We start from the raw sequence: 19,493 nt of genomic DNA, 5'->3' as shown, positions 1-19,493 counted from the left end.
TAGAGATCAAATGTTTCAATAGTATGATAGCCAAAAGGCAGGGCTCTTTAGAGTAACCCCTTATAACATCTTCTTTCTTATCAGGATAGTTGTATTCTCTGTGTCAGAGAAGGCACACAACTTCTTTATGCTTAATACGTTTAACCTTCTTGTACAGAAATGGGACCTGCTGTGACTGTTAGACTATCTGATGTCAAAGCATGCACTGAAGAGTGGATAGTGTGTGGTGCGTGATCAGTACACTAGCTGTAACCCATAGTCTGGTAAGGTAAGTATACACAGATGTGTTGGAAGAGAGAACCCAAGCTTATACCATAGGTGGATAATGGCAAAATGTCTTCTAGAAGTGAACAAGTGAGCTCTTGGGATGCTATCATGACCCAAGGGCAGAACACTCTGTGGGCTTGTAAGAAATGGGATCTGTATGCCAATGTGGATGGCCACCATAGTACACCAGGATTCTGTGAGGAGTGTGTGCATGTCAGTCCTTGAGGCTTTCTGATTATGCAACTTCCCTCTCTTATTTTATTTTTAAACAGAATTCAAGGAATCCCATTGCAAGAAGTTGAAATGAAACTTAAGCCAGGCCAGGCAAGGAGCTGTTTTTGTCTAGCTGTTCTGCCTGCTTAAGTTATTCCTTCTTTTAGGTACCTTCCCAATGAGCAGTTTTCTAAAGAAAATCCTGCCAATTGCCTGTGGCCCCATGGTTAATGGAAGAGATCTTGAATTGAGATCAGAAACAATAATCTGGAAAAAAGAAGACAGGAGAAGGGCATGCAAAGGAACTGAGCCGGGTTCTGACTTGCGTCTCCTGGCAAGCAAGCTCTCTGCTTTGTTTTTTGGTTCCTTCCTCATCCTCCATTCCCAGTAGTCACAGGGTCACAGAATGGCCTGAAGGAGATCTTTTCCCTAAGTCAACCCTTTACCTTGACAAACGAGAGAGAAAGAAGTAGGCAGAGGAAACGATTTGTGACAGGCCATACAGTGTGTATGACACGTGTGTGACCGTGTCCAAAGAAATGTCACCACGCAACACCAATTAAGAAGGAAGAGACATCCAAGAAAGGATAGTAAGGAACCCAGGAAGCTCACAGACCATCAGTGCGCTAGTGCCCAGACCTGCTTGTAACACAAGGATTCCTTGGGCAAGTATTGCTAAGTTGTGGGACTGATAAACCCTACAAAATGCAGGAACAGTTTATGGAGACGGTGTCCGGAATCTTCTGGTTTTGAAGTGCTCTGGTTGACTTGGGTAACTTTTAATCATGACCAGCTTTGGAGCCACTTTTGAGCTAGTTCAAAGTGTCGTTTACAAATAGAGGGAAGCAAAGGAGAGGAAAACAATTTCCTCCAAATGAGAGTGACAACTGATTAAGAACCCGAAACCCAGGCTCCGGGATTAGATTACTAAGACCAATTGGGCGTCGGGCCTCCTACTTTGTTCTCTGCCTCCTGGTAAAGTCTTTGTTGTTATGGAATAACTTACAGCTACCAGCTCACGTGGCAAGGACAAGCAATCCTGGGCCCCACTGGAAAATAGATGCTTTCAGGGAAGCTTGCTTGATATGTCTTAACCAAAGAGACGTGATCAGCTACTACTGGGTCTAAGGAACACCCTGCCCTTGCTTCATCACATCTATTCAATGCTGACCTTGCCCAGCAGAAGGAAGCCTCTGGCGACTTGTTATGGCTTGCCCTAGCTGCAGCGTGAACAATCAAGTGGGCACACTGGAACAAAAGTGACCATGTAATTCCATAAGGACAAGGGCATGGGAGAACACTATAGTGTGGGGGGGGGTACCCCGAGACGACATATTGCACAAGTGATATGAGAATGTCTCATCATTCATTACTCTGTGGAATCAGTAGGATGTACCCTCAAATGATGTCTGGGATAAGGGGTGAGTATGAGAGGTGCACACACTGTTTTATTATGACAACAAATAGGTCATTAGGGTGTCAGTGAGTGCCTAGTTGCTTCTGGGTCTTTACCCAGGTTGTGGGATATGCATGGGTGTCCTCTGACCGGCTCTTGGATGTTCCTAGGGCTTGGATATTTGCAGTGCATCTGAATTCCTGAATGCCTCGACAGTGTGGATTCCAAGGATCATGCCCCACCCATCTTTGATGACAACAGAGGCCATTTGGTCTGAAACATGGATCCAAATAAAGGTGAAAAGGAGTTTCTGTGTTCACTTCCTAAATGAATGTTTATTATCCCAACTTCATTGGTGGGGCACATACTAGAGTTATCTGGAGAAGCAGAACTTATACAACTTATATTCAGAACTTATTATATACACACACACACACACACACACACACACACACACACACACACACACACATATATATATATATGTGGTCCAGCTAGTTCAGCAATGGCTGTCTATCAATGGAAATCTAAGAACCCAGCACAATCCTGAGGAAGAACACCAGAAACTCAAAGTAGTAGGCTCTAATGCCAGTGAAAAAAATAGAGCTGCTAGTGAGAATGAGAGAAGCAGGTAAAGAGAGAGCTGCCTTCCTTCTTCCATGTCCTTTATATAGGCTGTCAGCAGAAGATGTGGCCCAGTTTAAAGGTGGATCACCCCACCTTAAAAATCTAGATTAGAAGTGATTCTCCCCACTTCAAATGATTTGATTAAGAGAAAAAAAAAAAAGTCCCTCACAAATATGCACAGCCATTTGGGTATATAAGTTAATTACAGATGAAGCTAAGTTGATAGCCAAGAAATGCCATCATGGGGAAGTTGAGGAAAAGAACAATGACTTGATGTGCCCTGGGTAGTGTGTGTCATATAACAGAGCATCTAGACCTCTGGTTGTCCTTGAGAAGGCTCTGCCTGTAGTGGAAGAAGGGTGTAGCATGACTGACATAGTACAGCTTTCCATGGCTGCCTCTGATTAAGGTTCCTCGCCAGTGAATACCCCCCTCCCCACCCCCAGACACCATGGCCTGTGAAGGACAGAGAAAGATTTGCTCCAGTTCTTAATGATCCCTGCCCAGAGTGGCGTTTGTCAGTTTGGCTTGCCTTTTGCTGACGGAGGTAAGCCATGAATTCTTATCTGTCTTTGGCATGAGTCCCACTCAATGTGCGGAGTGAGAACTGGTGCCATTAGGAGCTATTCCTCCACCTGGCCAGTTGCAACAGCTCAGTGGCTGTTGACCATCATTTGGAAGTGTTCAGACGTGTACTGTGGAACACTCTCAGGCTGAACGATTCATAATCCTCACGTTCAAAGGCCCACTCGCTTAGGTTTTGTTAAATTTTAATGTGAGGCAGAACGGTGCATCTAAATAGCTTCATAACATTTAGTGCCTTCTGCAGCGTTCTAAATAAAACATATTTTTTGTTGTTTTTGTCGAGACAGAAAATGAACCCGTAATAATCCCATAATCTTGCAATTGACTTTTATCTAAATGCCAGGCTATTATGCTAATGGTTATGATAGCACGTTATTCACATTCGCTTAGCGAAGTGGAAATGATGATAAAGCCCTCAGTGGGCACAGGTGTTAATTGGTACTTTGGGTGATATTTTATTTAATTATTTACGGAAAGCACAGGGTTACAAATATAAGACAGTGATTGCCTAGCACGCACGAGGCTCTGGATTCCACGCCCATTCCTACATAAAGCAGGCGTGGTGAGCTGAGTGAGCACTTGTGAGGTGGATGCAGGGAGAAGTTCCTGGTCATCCCCAGCTGCACAGCAAGCCCTAGGCCAGCATGAGAGCCTGACTAAGGAAAAACCAAACACCAAAGAAACATATAAGGCAAACATCCTAGTATCCGTCAGACATTGTGAAGGATTTACTGGCTACTCAAGTTTCATGTCACCTATAAAGTCATTCTTATTATGTATTTGTCACTTTTTTTAAAATGAGGCCAAATACAGTAGACTATTTGATTTAATAGTGTGCATTTGTTATGGTTTGAATGTGAAGCATCCCTCATAGGCTCCATTGTTTGAATGTCACCTCCCCGGCTGGTGGCATTGTCTAGGGAGTCTGTGGAACCTTTGGGACATGTGCTTTTGGGGGCAGCAGTGTGTCACTTGTGGGGGTGGCAGGTCTTGAGGGCTATACCTGTGTCTGTTTCTGCTTAGTGTTTCCTGCTTCCTGGCTCAACTGATATGGGAGGAGCCTGCCACACACCCTCATGGCCAAGTAGTTGCCCTACCCACTTGAACCATGAGCCACAATAAATGCCCTTCTGAAGCTGCTTCCCTCAGGTATTGCTACTATAAATTAGCATATATTAATAGTGTTTGAATTTGAAAAAACTTTATTCTACCCTCCACTCTGTAACACACTCTCTGTCTCTGTCTCTGTCTCTGTCTCTGTCTCTGTCTCTGTCTCTCTCTCTCTCTCTGTCTCTCTGTCTCTGTCTCTCTCTGTCTCTCTCTCTCTCTCTCTCTCTCTCTCTCTCTCTCTCTCTCTCTGTGTGTGTGTGTGTGTGTGTGTGTGTGTTAACAGGTACCCACAGAGGTCAGAAGGGGACATCAGATCCTCTGGACCTGGAGTTACAGGTGGTTTTGTGCTGTCTGATGAGGGTGCTGGGAAGGGAAGTTGAGTCCTCGTTATGAGCAGCAAGCGCTCTTAACTGCCATCTCTTCCTATGTGCATTTTTTTAATCTTATGAATTGTCTCCTTAGCTTAGGAGCTCTGACATTTTTCTTCTTTATAATGACTTTAGAGCTTTTTGCCTCTTCCTTATGTTGTTTTTCGGTGAACATCATCATGTCCCTTTACAGCAATGTAGAAGTGAGAACACTTGAAGCATATCCTCAGCCTCCGGATTTCCTCTGGCAAGAAGGAACTGAGACCCTTTAAAAATAAATCAATTTGGGACCTTCCCCTGCTCATTGCGTCATAGAACCCCGAGTCATCTTGTAAGGTTCAGTTCAAGAATCAAGTGTCCATACATGCTCAGCCAGAACAGGATGCTTTCGCTCACCTAGAGGAGGGGCATGGGAAGAGGAAGAGGCAGTTATAAGGGAGCAAGGTAAAAGAGCTAAGATGTAAGGAACTTTGCAGAGCATCCAGGCATAGTCTCGGCTCACCTGCTAACCAGCTCTGTGGTCCAAGTGGCACAGAGATCTCAAAGCAACTGTCAACCTAAGAAGTTTGTGGGAAAAGAGGTTGATAGTTTGTCTTAGTTTGATTTCCTGTTGCTTGATTCAATACTAACTAACAGTGACCAACTTGGGTAGCGAAGGGTTTATCCAACTTACAGGTTGCAGTCTATGCTGAAGGAAAGTCAAAGTAGGAACTCAAGGCAAGAACTGGAGGCAGGAACAAAAGGGGAATCACAGAGCAGCCACAACCACTTTGGGGGATGACCCTTTCACAGGGGTCACCTAAGACCACTAGAAAACACAGACATTTATGTTATGATTCATAACAGTAGTGAAATTACTGTTACCAAGTAGCAATGAAAATAACTTTATGGTTGGGGGTCACCACTGTTGGCTCTTCACCCATTCTCAGCAGAGAAAACACCCTGCGGTGAACTTCCTTTGTAAAGTTTATATACTTTGTAAACTTTGTATACTCTTCAAGTTTTGCCCCTGGGCTCCCCCCCTACATCTTTCCCCAGGTGCCCCTCTTCAGCTCCCTGGGGTGCCATGCCTCTGTGGTCCTGGAAGGGGTGCTCAGATCTTCAAGGGGTGCTCAGATCTTCACGGGGTGCTCAGATCTTCATGCTGTGCTGCTGGCCTCTCTACACCTCCAGACAGCAACGCCTCAGGACTCCAGAGCATCTGAGGCTAACTTTCCACAGCCCTGGGACCTGAGATCAGACTAGAGAAACTGGAAACTCAGACTCAGGAGAAAGCAGCAGCACCCGAGGCCTCAGCTATGGCTCTTGCTGACAGGGAACTCAGGAGGAGGCAGGAGCCAGTCTCTGTGGCAACAATGTATAAACCAGCCAGTCCCCTAAATCAGGGAGCTTTACTAGGTTTTGGGTTGTCAGCCAGGGACTAGGACCAGGACCAGGATCAGGGATGCCCCTCAGTGTAAATTCACAATTTAGTTGAGGAAAGTTGTTCTGTTCAGCTCAGGGTTGAAGTCTGCGTAGAGCCCTTGAAGCACGAGTCAATAGGCCCCCCACCCACACCTCTTTGTCCTAATGACATTTCCACCCTCCGTAACTGTCTGTCATAAAGGCCATCTCCAGCCTCTCAGTAGGGCCTTTCCCAGATTATGCTAATTTTAGGTGGGAAAATCTGAATAAAAACCCACCAATCCCTGAGCAGCGAAGCCCACTAATTCCCACACTTCCCACAAAACCCCACCAATCCCTGAGCTTCCCCAAGCTCAGGACTTGAAATCTCACCAGTTCTCACCCACTCCTGGGAGGAGCAGCACCCACTCCTGGGAGGAGCAGCACCCACTCCTGGGAGGAGCAGCACCCACTCCTGGGAGGAGCGGCACTCACTCCTGCATTCATCCCTCCTCTCCTTGGTTTCATCCCTCCAATTTTTTTTTTTTTTAACGATACTTGCTGCCTGGTGTGACTCTCTTATCTGAAGAAGTCAAGAAGCAAAGAGAAGAAGAAGCAAAGAAGGAGCACGGCTGAGGCTCCTGAGCATCTCAGCTCATCTGGGGATACCCTCCCCTGAGAGCTGCAACGCCTCTGTTGAGGAAGCTTCCTCTCAGTTGTGTGGTTCCTGGGCTCCTGAGTTCCAGGACACTGTTCCATCCGAGCAGGAACACCAACAACCACAGCATGAGGAACTATAGTAAAGGGTCACAGCATCAGGAAGGTTAAGAACCATTGTCTTAGAGAAACGTTGCTTATTGGCTTGTTCCCCGGCTTACTCGGGTCTCTTTCTTCTACAGCCTAGGCCCACTTCCCAAGGTACAGCACCGTCCACAGTAGGCTTGATCTTCCTGTATCCATCAGAAAATGCTTTACAGACATGCTCACAGGCCAATCAAATGAAGGCAGTTCCTCAGTTGATGCCCCTTCTGTCCAGCTGTGTCAAGCTGACGAGCAATTAGCCACGGTGTGCTTTATGTGGTGGTGTGTGACATTATGAGGGAAGTATGAACCAATGGCTACTCATCACGGACAGGGAACCAATGACAAACCAAAGTAAGGATCCAACCCAAGTTCAACTTGGTGAACCAGTGAGTTTTATTAGCTGGATATTTACTTACAGGAGCTAAAATGGCTTAAAGGCAGCTGCATCACCAAAGCCCACTCCAGCATGTGTGACAGCTCATGAAACATAGGGACCTTGAGAGCAACGCACAGCTTATTGGTAGTTAGTTCACTTAGCCTCAAGCTTCTAGGCAGCTTGGCTGATCTCTGCTTCTTTTAGGCTGCCTGGTTGGTCTGAGCCTCTTCAGGAAACTAAGTAAGAATCTCATCAGTCCTTTCAGCTTACATACACACTAGGGAATAGACGAGCCTAGTGAGCCTGTTCAGTTTCAGGAACTTCCTGAAGCCTTTGGGTTGTTTCTTGGGCTTAAGGAGCTGCAGGATGGAATATTTCGCCTCCTTTTAGAATATCCTGTTGTTTCACCTTCCTGTTCATTTCTATGCTTGATGAGATTCCCTTCACAGTGGGAAGTTTTAATATCTAAGGAAACTGACGTACACCACATAAGGCATGAGAGACAGGCAGAGGATTCTTTAATGATTCCTCTCAGGCAGAAGATTATGGATGAATGGAACTCCTGACATGCTGTCCATAACTTTAGCCTCCTTTCTCCTATTCTTCCATGATTGATGATCTTTTTGCAAGGGGTTTGCTCTGAGACAGGGACATTTGAGCCCAAGAAAGGCAAACGAGAGAAGGGCAGGGAAGAGCTTTGGAAAGCTTTATGTTGTGGTGGGCAGGACAGGGTTAAGATAGATGTATTCTGGAGTCAGGCCACCACTAGAAGTCCAAATTCAGATGCTTCTGTCAGTTCCCTGGGCCTCAGTTTCCCTAAGATGCATGTGAACTAAATGAGTTGACAACAAGAAGCAACAGGGAGTTGCTATCTCATGGTCAAGTGTTTAACCGGTCAGCTTCTGATCTGGAAGCTGAGAGGGATGTGGCGTTGATAGGATGGGTGCCAGGAAGAGGCTCAGCATGTGGACCCTTAGGCAGACATGAACCTTCCATGATTTTTTGTGCTATAGACAAGGGAATAAAGTTCTACAGTCTTTATAAATAAATAGGAAAAATGTCTCCTGGAAATAGAGGGCCGTGAAATCTCAACACACTCTCATGAACCAGTGGTACAGAGGGCTCCAGGCTCTAGAAAGCTGCGGAAACAGATACCAGGTATGTGACACCAAAAGAAACCATCCTTGTTTCTGGAGAGTGTTCAGGGACCACAGCCAGCAAGTCTCTTTGACTGTGCAATTTCCCTTCCTTTGGCTCTGGTTTCAATCAAGGTTTGAGGAACCTCAATCAGCACAGCCAGAATGAGACTTTATACTGCCCAAGTTCTGAAGTTGTTCTGGTTAGCTGCTGGCCACATTCTCCAGGGGTGGAGCTTTCCTGTCTCTTGATCCTTATGGTGGTTTCTTACTTCATCGTTATCCAGTGGATCAGACAGATGGCTTTCGGGTAATTTAGAAGCTGATGAATGAGGTGATGTCTACGGTCTGGCCAACTTAGTAGTGGATGGAGATGACTGTGCATTGGAAGTGAGGCAAGTTTCTTGAAGTGAAGTCTGTCTTACAACTTAGTTGAGTGTTGGCTCTGGTCCCTTAACAATTAGACTGTATTATGAATTTATTAAGCAGAGGTTAATAAACTTACAACCCGACTACCCTGAAGAAGAGGGAAAGGAGGTTAAAGAGAAGAAGAATAAACCATCCAGGTATCAGTTCCACGGGAGGAATCCCTAGGCATCTCTGGGCCTGCACACAGATCCTCTCCCCACAGAAGCAATCCGCACCCTCATGGTCCAATCCTTTTCTCTAGTCTCTTAGCTTCTCCTCTCTCCCAGTTGGTCCTGAGCCCATGGTCTCTCCTCCAGTTCCCTCCTCCCATAGATGGTCAACTTGCAGCTAGTGTCCTAGGTCCTGTCCTTAATCCCTGGGCCCTAATGGCTCCTTTCTGTCTATCACAGATGCTTCTCCCAGTGGAATATCAGAGGTGTTTCAATGAGGCAAAGCCCACCAAGACTACTTTCACCCGGGGCCCGTTCATGTTCCTTCCACAGTTGAGTCTGAAGCAATGGGGCAGAGGCAGGTTCGAGATGATCTTGGAACACTCCCTTTTTTTTTAAATAGATGTATTCAAGGTCTACAGAATCACAGGACCAATGGGAAGAGACATAGCTGATCAATGGTGATCCGGGACTGGAGGATTATCAACAGTCAGTGTAGGATTTGGGCAGGTTAACTGTAAACTGTAACTCAAGTGCAAGACAGTGGGAGAGAACCTAAGGGGAAGAACACAAAGGAATCCCAGAGAGTTTCGGGGTCCCAGAGCCTTTAACATCTCTGAGGAAACCATTTGAAAACCTGATGTGCACTTCCCCGCAACCTAGCACTCTTGACTCAGAATCTTGGGAGGAGGTCTGTCTGGTGGTGTGTGAGAGGCTGCCTAGGGGAGACCCAACGTATACATGTACCCACCCAAGAAAGGAAACCTGCAACTGACCAGTGTGTCCATTGCTCTCAAGTCCAACTTAGAAAAAAAACAACAAAGTTTCATTAGCGCTAATAACAGAAGTGTGGGTGTGGGGCTACTTATAAGAGCAAGAAAGACACAAAAGTTAACTGTGTCACCAAGAAGCTCAACCCACAGACTCACGAAAGCCTTCTGCGCACAAGTGAAAAAAATCTCCTCTCCACAGCCGGGATGATGAGTGTCAACTTCAGGCAGCTGTTGTTTACTGTTTCTCAACAACGAAGAGGGGCCTTTTAAGTCTTGCAAGTTTCAACTTTCCCGGACATGTCTGTTTACCTCTTGAGTCTCATGATCTTCCTGTCTCAGTCCTGGAGGTAATGTTTTTAATTTCAAGGAAGCCACTTATATAACACCCGGACGCTTATGTTTTCAAGAGTAGCCCCAGCGAATCTAAGTATCTAACTTAGAAACCATCTGTCTAGTGCAAAAGTGAACAATATGTGTACAGACTCCCCCCATCTCCCCCGCCCCTCGCCAACCCTGGCAGTCCAGTTGCAGAGTCACAGCCTGACAAAGAGACATCGGGGTTGGGACACTCAATGGCGCGCAGCACCTCCATGACGGCAAGTTGGACGGGGACCTCTGCAAAATAGTGACGGAGCATCACGGAAGACGTGAAGAAATATCTACCCGAAGCTGGGTACATGGTGTCCGTGTCCCCACTCTCTCTGCCTGTCTTCTTTCCCCTTCATCTGACAAGACTTGCCCGCTGCCACAGGCTTCTCTGAGTGGCAGAACATGTGGGGACATGTCTGTTATCTTTCTTCCAGAGTAGCGTGTGCTCCTATAGTAGGCTGGGGCCTTGGTCCTGACTGGTGCTTGGAGGTGGAGCCTTGGTGGCAGATGAGACACCCAGAGCTACTGCATCTGATGGGAGGATGAAACAAGCCTGTTTGCCTTGACACCGAGTCACTAGCTAGTGACCTTAGGCAGTGCCTATCCCGTGAGAGGATTCTTAGCCCTGCCCTGAGTACACTTGAGTACACGTTTGAAGTAGTTTTTCTACCAGCTTGTCCCCAGCCCGTGTACACGCGATGCTGTGTATGTGCCTGGAGTCGTGCTGCTCAGAAGCGTGACTCCTAGAGCTGCAGGAACCTGTGAACTCGTTCCCCAGATCCCTTCATCTCTCACCTGTAATGCAGGCCCACAAAACTGAGGTCCAGAAAGGGAACTTGACATACCTCTTTGCACAGGGATTCTGTGCCACTTCTGGCACCGGCGTCATCTCAGCTTCTGACACTGCTCTCTGCAGATGCCATCCTCTTCTCCCTCAGACTTGCAGGCTAAGTTGGTCCCCTTTGCAGGGAGAATGTTGATTTCTGCAATAAGTCCCAATTTGGAAAAATAAGTTGGCCAAGCTTTTATACTGCAGAGGACATTTGGGGAGACCCCCAAGGAAGAGGAGGTCTTATCTCCAAGCACATACTAGGTACCTCTGCACTGGGACAGTAAGAGCAATTAGCATCATATGGTGTTTGAGAAGTCGGTCCTAGGACCTGGTGCCCAGCAATCTCAGTCTGTCCTTATCTTCCATACATCTCAGTGCAGCTTGCTAGTGCTATGAGCCATTACCATTTTTCCATGGCCACAAGAAGCATACTACTAATTAGGCCTCCTCTCTTTCTGGCTAGTTCCAATGCCCTTTGTGATAAATTCTTTGTCACCTTTGGGATGAAGTCAGGTTGTACATCTTGGCACCTTAAGGTCATTCCAAATATGGTTCTGTGCTTGGCATCTTGAATTTTTCTGATTTTTTTTTTTACCCAGAGCAAGATCCAAAGCCTGCCAGTTAGGATTTCTGTCTCTTTTTTTCTTTTCCTGTCCACTCTACATAGATCCCCTTTCATCTCACTCCATCTTGGCCACTGGAAAGGGAAATATAACCACTATGGTCATTGCTGCCTCTTTCCCTGGGGGGGGGGGTCTCTCTCTTCATAGATAAGTGAGTCATTGTCTGGGCTAAGAGTAGATTAGATGGAGATGACAAGGAGGGGAGGATGTTCTGGATGGTACTGCAATGGGTTGGGGGAGGCACTTGCCCCAACGGGTGGGAGATGGTCTGCTGAGCAGTAGGAGGAAGGAGTATCCTGTAGGAAAGATAAACATGTTTTTGTTTTGATTCCAAGTGTGGGATAGGGAACAGACTTGTGAGAGAGCAGGATGTTTATCCACTTAGAAGTCGAACCACTTCGTTGGGGAGCTTGGTTGTTGCCAGCTGAAAAACATCCTTGACTTGACTCTGAGAGGAGATATATTATGAGCACCAAACAAGAGACTGGGCTTTTATGGGGCTTGGTATTGTTTGGCTGTTCAAGATGCTCCTAGAGAGAACAGCCCCAGGGGTTCCGGGTTCCAGCAGCAACTTTGATGGAATTGGTGGTCTGCTGGAATCCTGCTGACTATGCCAGGAGAATCGTCCCCAGGAACTGATACCCAGAAGGTTTCATTCTTGTTTTCCTTAATCTCCTTTCCCTCTTGTTTAGGCTAGTCATGTTGTAAAGGAGGTACAAGCTCATAATAAAGTGTAACGGTTAAGGACATTGAGCCTACCATAACCAAAGGCTGGACGGACAGCAACCATAATCTTGGCTTCCAGGAAGCTGATACTGGGCACTGGAACCACCACGTCAGCGCAGCCATGGAATACAGAGTAGGCCTGAGCTCAAAGCTGGTGTCAAGGAAACTGCCAGAAGCATGGCCTGTGTTGAATCCCCAGAATCTGTATGAGAAAGATGACTGTGGTGGCACGTGCTCACATTCCTCAATCTGGAGAGGCAGAGACTGGCAGATTCCTAAGGCTTTGGCCAGCTACCTCACCTCCTTGGCGAGTTCCACACCAGTGAGAGACTCTGCCGTAAAGTCAGTTGGACAGTTGAGCCTAGAGAACATCTGAGATTGTCCTCTGGCTTAAACACACACACACACACACACACACACACACACACACACACACACACACACACCACAAAATGAGAGACCCTGTGTCAAAATCAAGGTAGACAGTGATTGAGAATGACATCTGAGGATTCTTCTCTCTCTCTCTCTCTCTCTCTCTCTCTCTCTCTCTCTCACACACACACACACACACACACACACACACACACACACACACAATTTATTAGTTATCTGATTGTCCCAGAGGTACCTAATCTTGCTACAGGGGTGAAGAGTTCCTGCTGTGCTGTGCAGCTCCTTGATAGCAGATGGGAGTCCCAGAGATGAAAGGAATTCCTTGGCAGGTCATGGTCTAGGAATGATGACATGAGATCTCCAATCTGCAGAATAGACACTCTGCTTTGGGGAAATTTCCAGGAAGTGAAAGAGGGAACCTGTGGGCTTGGGGGTACACAGAGACTTCTGCCCACTCATGACGCTCACAGGGAGAGATAGGGAAAAGAGGAGCAGCCAGATTCCATCTAAAAACAGGAAAAGCTAGGAGTTGGATCACCCTGCTGGCTCTACTTCCTCTGCTCAGAGAGGTGAGCAGACCCAGGTCCTTCTAGCATTGGCCCCATCAGCATTTAAGGCTCGAGCCCTTGTTAAGTGGGTACATTGGCGGAATGAAGGACTATAGAAGTCTTACCAGAAGAATGTTCTAGGGTCTGGTTATCAAAGAATATCAAAGCTGAGGCCAGTGGGGGGTTATGGGGTGCTGTGGCTTTCTTTTCAAGCCCCTGTTAAGTTGTCAGAGTTTTCCCAGCATGAACGGTAGCAGGGCTTCCAAAGTGTGGGCAAGTGGAGTAGACTGATGCAGGATCTGGAAGAGCCTGATGCTCACTCCTAGCTCCAGAGAACAGCACAGTATAAAATACATGGACCCAGTACACACAAAACACACACACACACACACACACACACACACACACACACACACACACGGGAAAAGGTGTCTGATGCAGCATAGACAGAGCTTCTTCTGATGCCTTGCTCCCCCCAGTGGACAGTGAATGTAGCATGGTAAATTCTACACCATACAGCACAGAGAAAGCTACATCAGCTACCATAATGGAGTAGCTTTCTATCCAGCTTTGTTTGTGTTTCATGCATCCCTGTGCTGTCTGCTCCTCCTCGCCTTCATCATCAACTTCTCGAATTGTTGCCTTCCCCCATACCTATTATTCCAAATTCCGGAAAGGGTTTGAGACTTCCTCCCTCTTCCGTGCATCACCCAGCACCATTCAGATTTTATATTACTCAACAGCATTTTCATGGTCTGGGTTGCAGGTTCCAGTCAGTCTTTAGTAGGCATGATGGACAGGCCTTTTCTTCTTCCTCATATCGGAAAATAATTTCCTGAATCATCCTGTGGCCCCACAGATGAAAAAACTGCAATGCTTGGCTATTGTAAAGGATGCAGGGCCCCCAACCAGAGGACACATGATACCTTTTGGGGGTGTTGGGTCAATAGGTGAAAGACTATGTCCTGTACTTGCCTCAGAGTATTTTCTGTTCTGAGACCATGCAGGATGCTCACTTGTGTCTACTGGGTAGATGCAGGATGCTCACTTGTGTCTACTGGGCAGATGCGGGATGCTCACTTTTGTCTACTGGGCAGATGCGGGGTGCTCACTCGTGTCTACTGGGCAGATGCGGGGTGCTCACTCGTGTCTACTGGGCAGATGCGGGATGCTCACTCGTGTCCACTGGGCAGATGCGGGATGTTCACTCGTGTCCACTGGGCAGATGCGGGATGCTCACTCGTGTCCACTGGACAGATCCGGGATGCTCACTCGTGTCCACTGGGCAGATCCGGGATGCTCACTCGTGTCTACTGGGCAGATGCGGGATGCTCACTCGTGTCTACTGGGCAGATGCGGGATGGTCACTCGTGTCTACTGGGCAGATGCGGGATGCTCACTCTTGTCTACTGGGCAGATGCGGGATGCTCACTCGTGTCTACTGGGCAGATGCGGGATGCTCACTCGTGTCCACTGGGCAGATGCGGGATGCTCACTCATGTCTACTGGGCAGATGCGGGGTGCTCACTCGTGTCTACTGGGCAGATGCGGGGTGCTCACTCGTGTCTACTGGGCAGATGCGGGGTGCTCACTCGTGTCTACTGGGCAGATGCGGGGTGCTCACTCGTGTCTACTGGGCAGATGCGGGGTGCTCACTCGTGTCTACTGGGCAGATGCGGGGTGCTCACTCGTGTCTACTGGGCAGATGCGGGGTGCTCACTCGTGTCTACTGGGCAGATGCGGGGTGCTCACTCGTGTCTACTGGGCAGATGCGGGGTGCTCACTCGTGTCTACTGGGCAGATGCGGGATGCTCACTCGTGTCTACTGGGCAGATGCGGGATGCTCACTTGTGTCTACTGGGTAGATGCCCTGTGCTCTCCTGCCATGGGATATGGGAAAGGGTGAAGGATATGTAGCTGTAACTCAGTTTGTACTTCAAGAACTGGTGGTACCAACAGGAAGGAAGGGTCAACAGGTTGACACATGAAAAGTATTTAACTCTGTGTGTGTGTGTGTGTGTGTGTGTGTGTGTGTGTGTTCATGTGCGTGCACCCATGTGTACATATATTTGTAAAGGCTAGAGGCTGATGCTAGATGTCTTTCTCTATTTCTCCTCCACCATATTTTAATTTCAGACGAGATCTCTTCTGGAACTTGCAGCTTGATGATTCAACTAGACCAGCTGTCCACCAAGCCCCAGAGATCCTCCTGTCTCTGCCCACTCAGGTGCAGGAATTGCAGGTGCACACTGCTGTACCCACCTTTGTATGGGGGTGGCTTGGAATCTGAATTAAGATCCTTGCACTTACAAAGGAACTTTATTGACTAAGCCACCTTCCCCAGAAGTGTTTTTTTTTAATCAGGGACAAGCACATAAAACATTTTCAGTAAATGTAATAGTCACTGGGATCAAGGATGTCAGAGGAAATCTGGGATTATGTGGAGGCCAAGTATGAGAGTAATTCTCAAATTTTCTCCCAGAGGGTGAGTCATGCTTTTAAACTGGGCAAAGCGGTGGGCTTGATTTTCCAAGGAATGCCTTTGTTCCAGAAAAGATAGATAAGAAATACCAGATAAAGGAAAGAGGCCCAAGGTCTCTTGCCAAGGACTAGACCTCTCTGGGCCTGAAGTGTGTGGCTAATGTGAACCAGAGAGCCTGACAGCCTGGGTGACTGGCTGAAGTTCAATGATGTCAGGCAGTTGGATTGCTATTGCTAATCTGGGCTTTTAAAAAATTAATTTATTCATATTACAACTCAGCTGTTAGCCCATCCCTTGTATCCTCTCATTCCTCCCTCCCTCCCTCCCTCCCGCTTCCCCCCCCCATGTCTGTGACTGAGGGGGACCTCCTCCCCCTCTATATGCTCATAGGGTATCGAGTCTCTTCTTGGTGACCTGTTATCCTTCCTCTTCCTCTGAGTGCCACCAGGCCTCCCCATCAAGGGGACGTGGTCAGAAATGGGGGCACCAGAGTTTGTATGAAAGTCAGAGCTAATCTGGGTTTTTAACCCAGACTGCAGCTCACTGCTATCCACATGGCTTCGGTGGGTCCTGTCAGGCCATCATTTTAGCTTTGCCTCTGGCGGTTACTCTGTCCAGCTCAGTTGCCCCCAGTGGGGAGCAAGTGGCTGCCTGACTTCTTTGTGTATTTCTCTTCTGTGGTGGCTTTGTGCAGCAGCTGTTGACTGTGAGTGTAAGTCATCTTCTCCATTACTGGAGAATGGGAAGAAAGCACGTGGCCAGAAATAACTCTGATGGGAGGTGAGAACAACTCACCGATGGAGAAGAGGTTCCCTGGCTTTCTACCTGGTCTCCAGAGAGTACAAGTGCTAGGGGCCACAGAACTGGAGATCTGATTCCCAGCTTTACTCTGTAGCTGTCTCTGATTAGGGGAAGTACCATACAATTAGGACCCCCAGAGCTGACTCTGTTCCATCCTGTCCTTCCCCAGAGTGGAAAAATGAGGGCTTAGGAAGGACGGAAACAGGATGCTTAAGGCATCAGTAGGCTCCGTGTCTCACACAGCAATCCCATGTCCATCTCCTGAGCCTGTGTGTATTTCCTAATGCCTGGGCTTCAGTTTAGTTACCTGCTAAAGAGAACACATTCAGATTTTGCTAGTAACTTTGGCCAGAGTTGCTTAGCACTCCATAGATGAAATGTTTCCACAAACCCAATTTTAATACAGAAGTATATACCATACGTGCTTAATAAATATTGATGGCTACTCTTCTTCATGCCAGGACTTTAGAGTTGGTGTGTTAAGTAGTTTAATCCTTAAGATAAATCTCTGGTGTAAACACTGCTTCTCTGGCGGTCAGTATAAAGTTCTTAGTCCCAAGGCTCAGGGAAGCTGTGTGCTTTCCCCACAGGAGACAAAGCCTGTGGATGTGCCCTTTGCCCTTGCTGAGCACATATGCACAGGCCAAAACATACAGTATTGCTTGTTTATTTTTCATAAAGTCCTTCGGTGGCAGGCATGTTTATGCCTCCTTTTCCAGTGAGACCAAGTGTGAGGTGTCAGAGCTGTGGAAAGGCCAGGAGGTGGAGCACAGCCTGCTGTGGCACAGCAAAGGAGAACCTCTGGGAAGGTGCTTTAGAATCTATACTTGGGTTGGTGAGACAGCTCTGCGTAGAGGTGCTTGCATGCAGGCCTGATGATCTGAGCCTTGAATCCCCGCACAGTAGGAGGGGAGAGATGATTGCACTTCGTTGTCCCCTGACCCCCTCACATAAGCCATGGCATATGCATACAGCTTTGGGCAAACACACACACACACTTTATAATCTGTGCTTTTGGACACTCCCCTGGCTATTTAATACAGAGATGAATAATAAGAAGAATATGAATAAGACGTGCAATTCTTAAACTTGAACCCTATTTGTGGTAGGGGAAACTAAAGCCCACGGAGGGAATAGGAGGTAGAGAACAAAGTTGTGACTAGCCAACTGTGCCTCAGGTCTGGCATACTTCCTGTCTTGGTACCCCGTTGCTCTACCCAGAGCTCCGTCAGGATCAGGAAAGACATTCCCTAGCTTTGGAGGTGCTGATGGGCCATGGATCTCTACTGGGGGGTGGGGTCTTCTTATAGAATGACTTTGCAGCACTACTGCCCATCATGAACTGGGTTTAGGAAATCTGCTAAATTGTGGCACGGGGTGCAATGGTTACAGCAGTAATCCCCTGGGTGACGAAGCTGTTGGTCCACTGGGATTAACGCAAACAAGATACAGTAAGCCAAATGAACAGGCGGCTCAGATCTCCACATCAGCCGTTCTGCTATGACACTTACTCTGTTCCCACCATGGCTACCCGGTCAGTCACTTATGAGAAGTCACAGTAGAGAAAGGGCTGACTGTGGTTCCTGAAAGGTTTAGCTTCATATGTGTGGGTGCAAGGCAAACACGGGTATCAATCAGTCTACTGCCCACGTCAGAGCGGCCACAAAAGACAGAAGTAGCAGGGGCACCCTAGTGGCTATAGTTTGGGGGGGGATCTGCTTGTATAGAAAGAGAGGAGGCCTGGGGTTAGAATGTAATATCTGAAGGACAGAGACAGTGTCCTAAGATATGTGTCCCTGGATTTGGTCACCGTGTGAATACCACAAGGTACTCAGAAATAAGCCTATTGACACTGCCTCTGCACACCCAGGCTGTGTGGTACAGTTCTGTGATATTTTCCTTTGGAGAACCATTTTCCTCCCTGACTGGCTTCCCTCAATTGTCTTCATAGAAACATTCGGCAGTTTGCTGCTCAATTTTCTGTCTCATCATGAATACCAATACTTGAACTATATGAGATTCACCGGAAGTTAGCTCAAAATCCGACAGCATGCTCAGACCCAACCTCCTCCTCCCGCAACACTGAAAAACATCACGACTCAGCCAAGATCACCATGGAACATCATGGGGCATGCCTCTGTGCACCCCTCACTCAGGCCACCAGAATTCTCTCTGAGGCAGGCCGTTCTTGAGCTGGTGTTAGTCTCATGGCCTTTAATGGAGTGAAAACTTTAATAGCCTCCTTTGCTTTGCTTTCGTTCTTCAAGATGGCCACCGTGACAAACCAGGACATGGTTGAAGAGTGATAACCGCCTCTGCTTTTCCACCTTCATGATCCTGAATCGCTTTTAATTTCATTTTCGGATCAGTCGTTTGATGGGGCGACTTACTGAGACCGTCTGCTATACTAACAGGGCATAACAAGCAGGGCGCTATGAGACTGAATGAATCAGCAGCCGAGAAAAGGAAGCAGTAGCCGAGCTGCTTGGTGTTGCTGACAGTGGGACGCAGCACACCGCTTTGCAGTTCTCTAAAAACAGAAGCGTAACCGGACGTAGCGCACTCTAAAGGAATGCTGGAAAGTACGGCATAGGAAATAAATACAGGAGCTAGCAAGCAGTGATTTACTGCCTTTGGGAAGCATGATGGAATCTGCCTACCTGAGACACCAAGGATCCACTTCCAAACCCTTGCAACAAAATGATATCCCAGAGAAGAGAGCCACATGAATTTTGTTGTTGTTTCTCGGTGCATATAAAATTTAGCTTTAGGGTCTGCTCTGTTCCATTAAAAGTGCACCGGAGTTATGTCTGGAATCAGTGCACACTCCTTATTCAAAAAATGTCTCTTCACAGGAAAAAAAAAGCTAATGATTATTGTGGCCTTCATTGAGTCATTACCTCTCCTTGCTGGTGGAGGGTCTTGGCTGGGTATCAGTGGCAGCTGCTCACTTACACTGGCCACTGAATGGAGTGGAGTGACTGGGACAAGCGTTTATTTATTTATTTTCATTTTATGTGTATGGGTATTTTGCCTGCATGCGTGTCTGTGCACCATGTACATGCAGTGGCCTCCAAGACCGGGAGAGGATATGAGATCTCTT

General features: G+C 47.4%; 1 long non-coding RNA gene across 1 annotated transcript; it reads left to right on the top strand.

The window, feature by feature from the left end:
- The first annotated feature begins 223 nt into the window (after window positions 1–223).
- Window positions 224–18,401, top strand: LOC311578354. The gene is made up of 3 exons (XR_014772858.1): window positions 224–268; window positions 2,047–2,172; window positions 18,342–18,401. It is a non-coding gene; the product is annotated as an uncharacterized lncRNA (long non-coding RNA).
- Window positions 18,402–19,493: the final 1,092 nt, after the last annotated feature.

Source organism: Acomys minous, assembly GCF_964271855.1.
Source record: "Acomys minous genome assembly, chromosome: 12".
Taxonomy (NCBI): domain Eukaryota; kingdom Metazoa; phylum Chordata; class Mammalia; order Rodentia; family Muridae; genus Acomys; species Acomys minous.
This window is presented reverse-complemented; position numbering and strand designations above follow the sequence as displayed.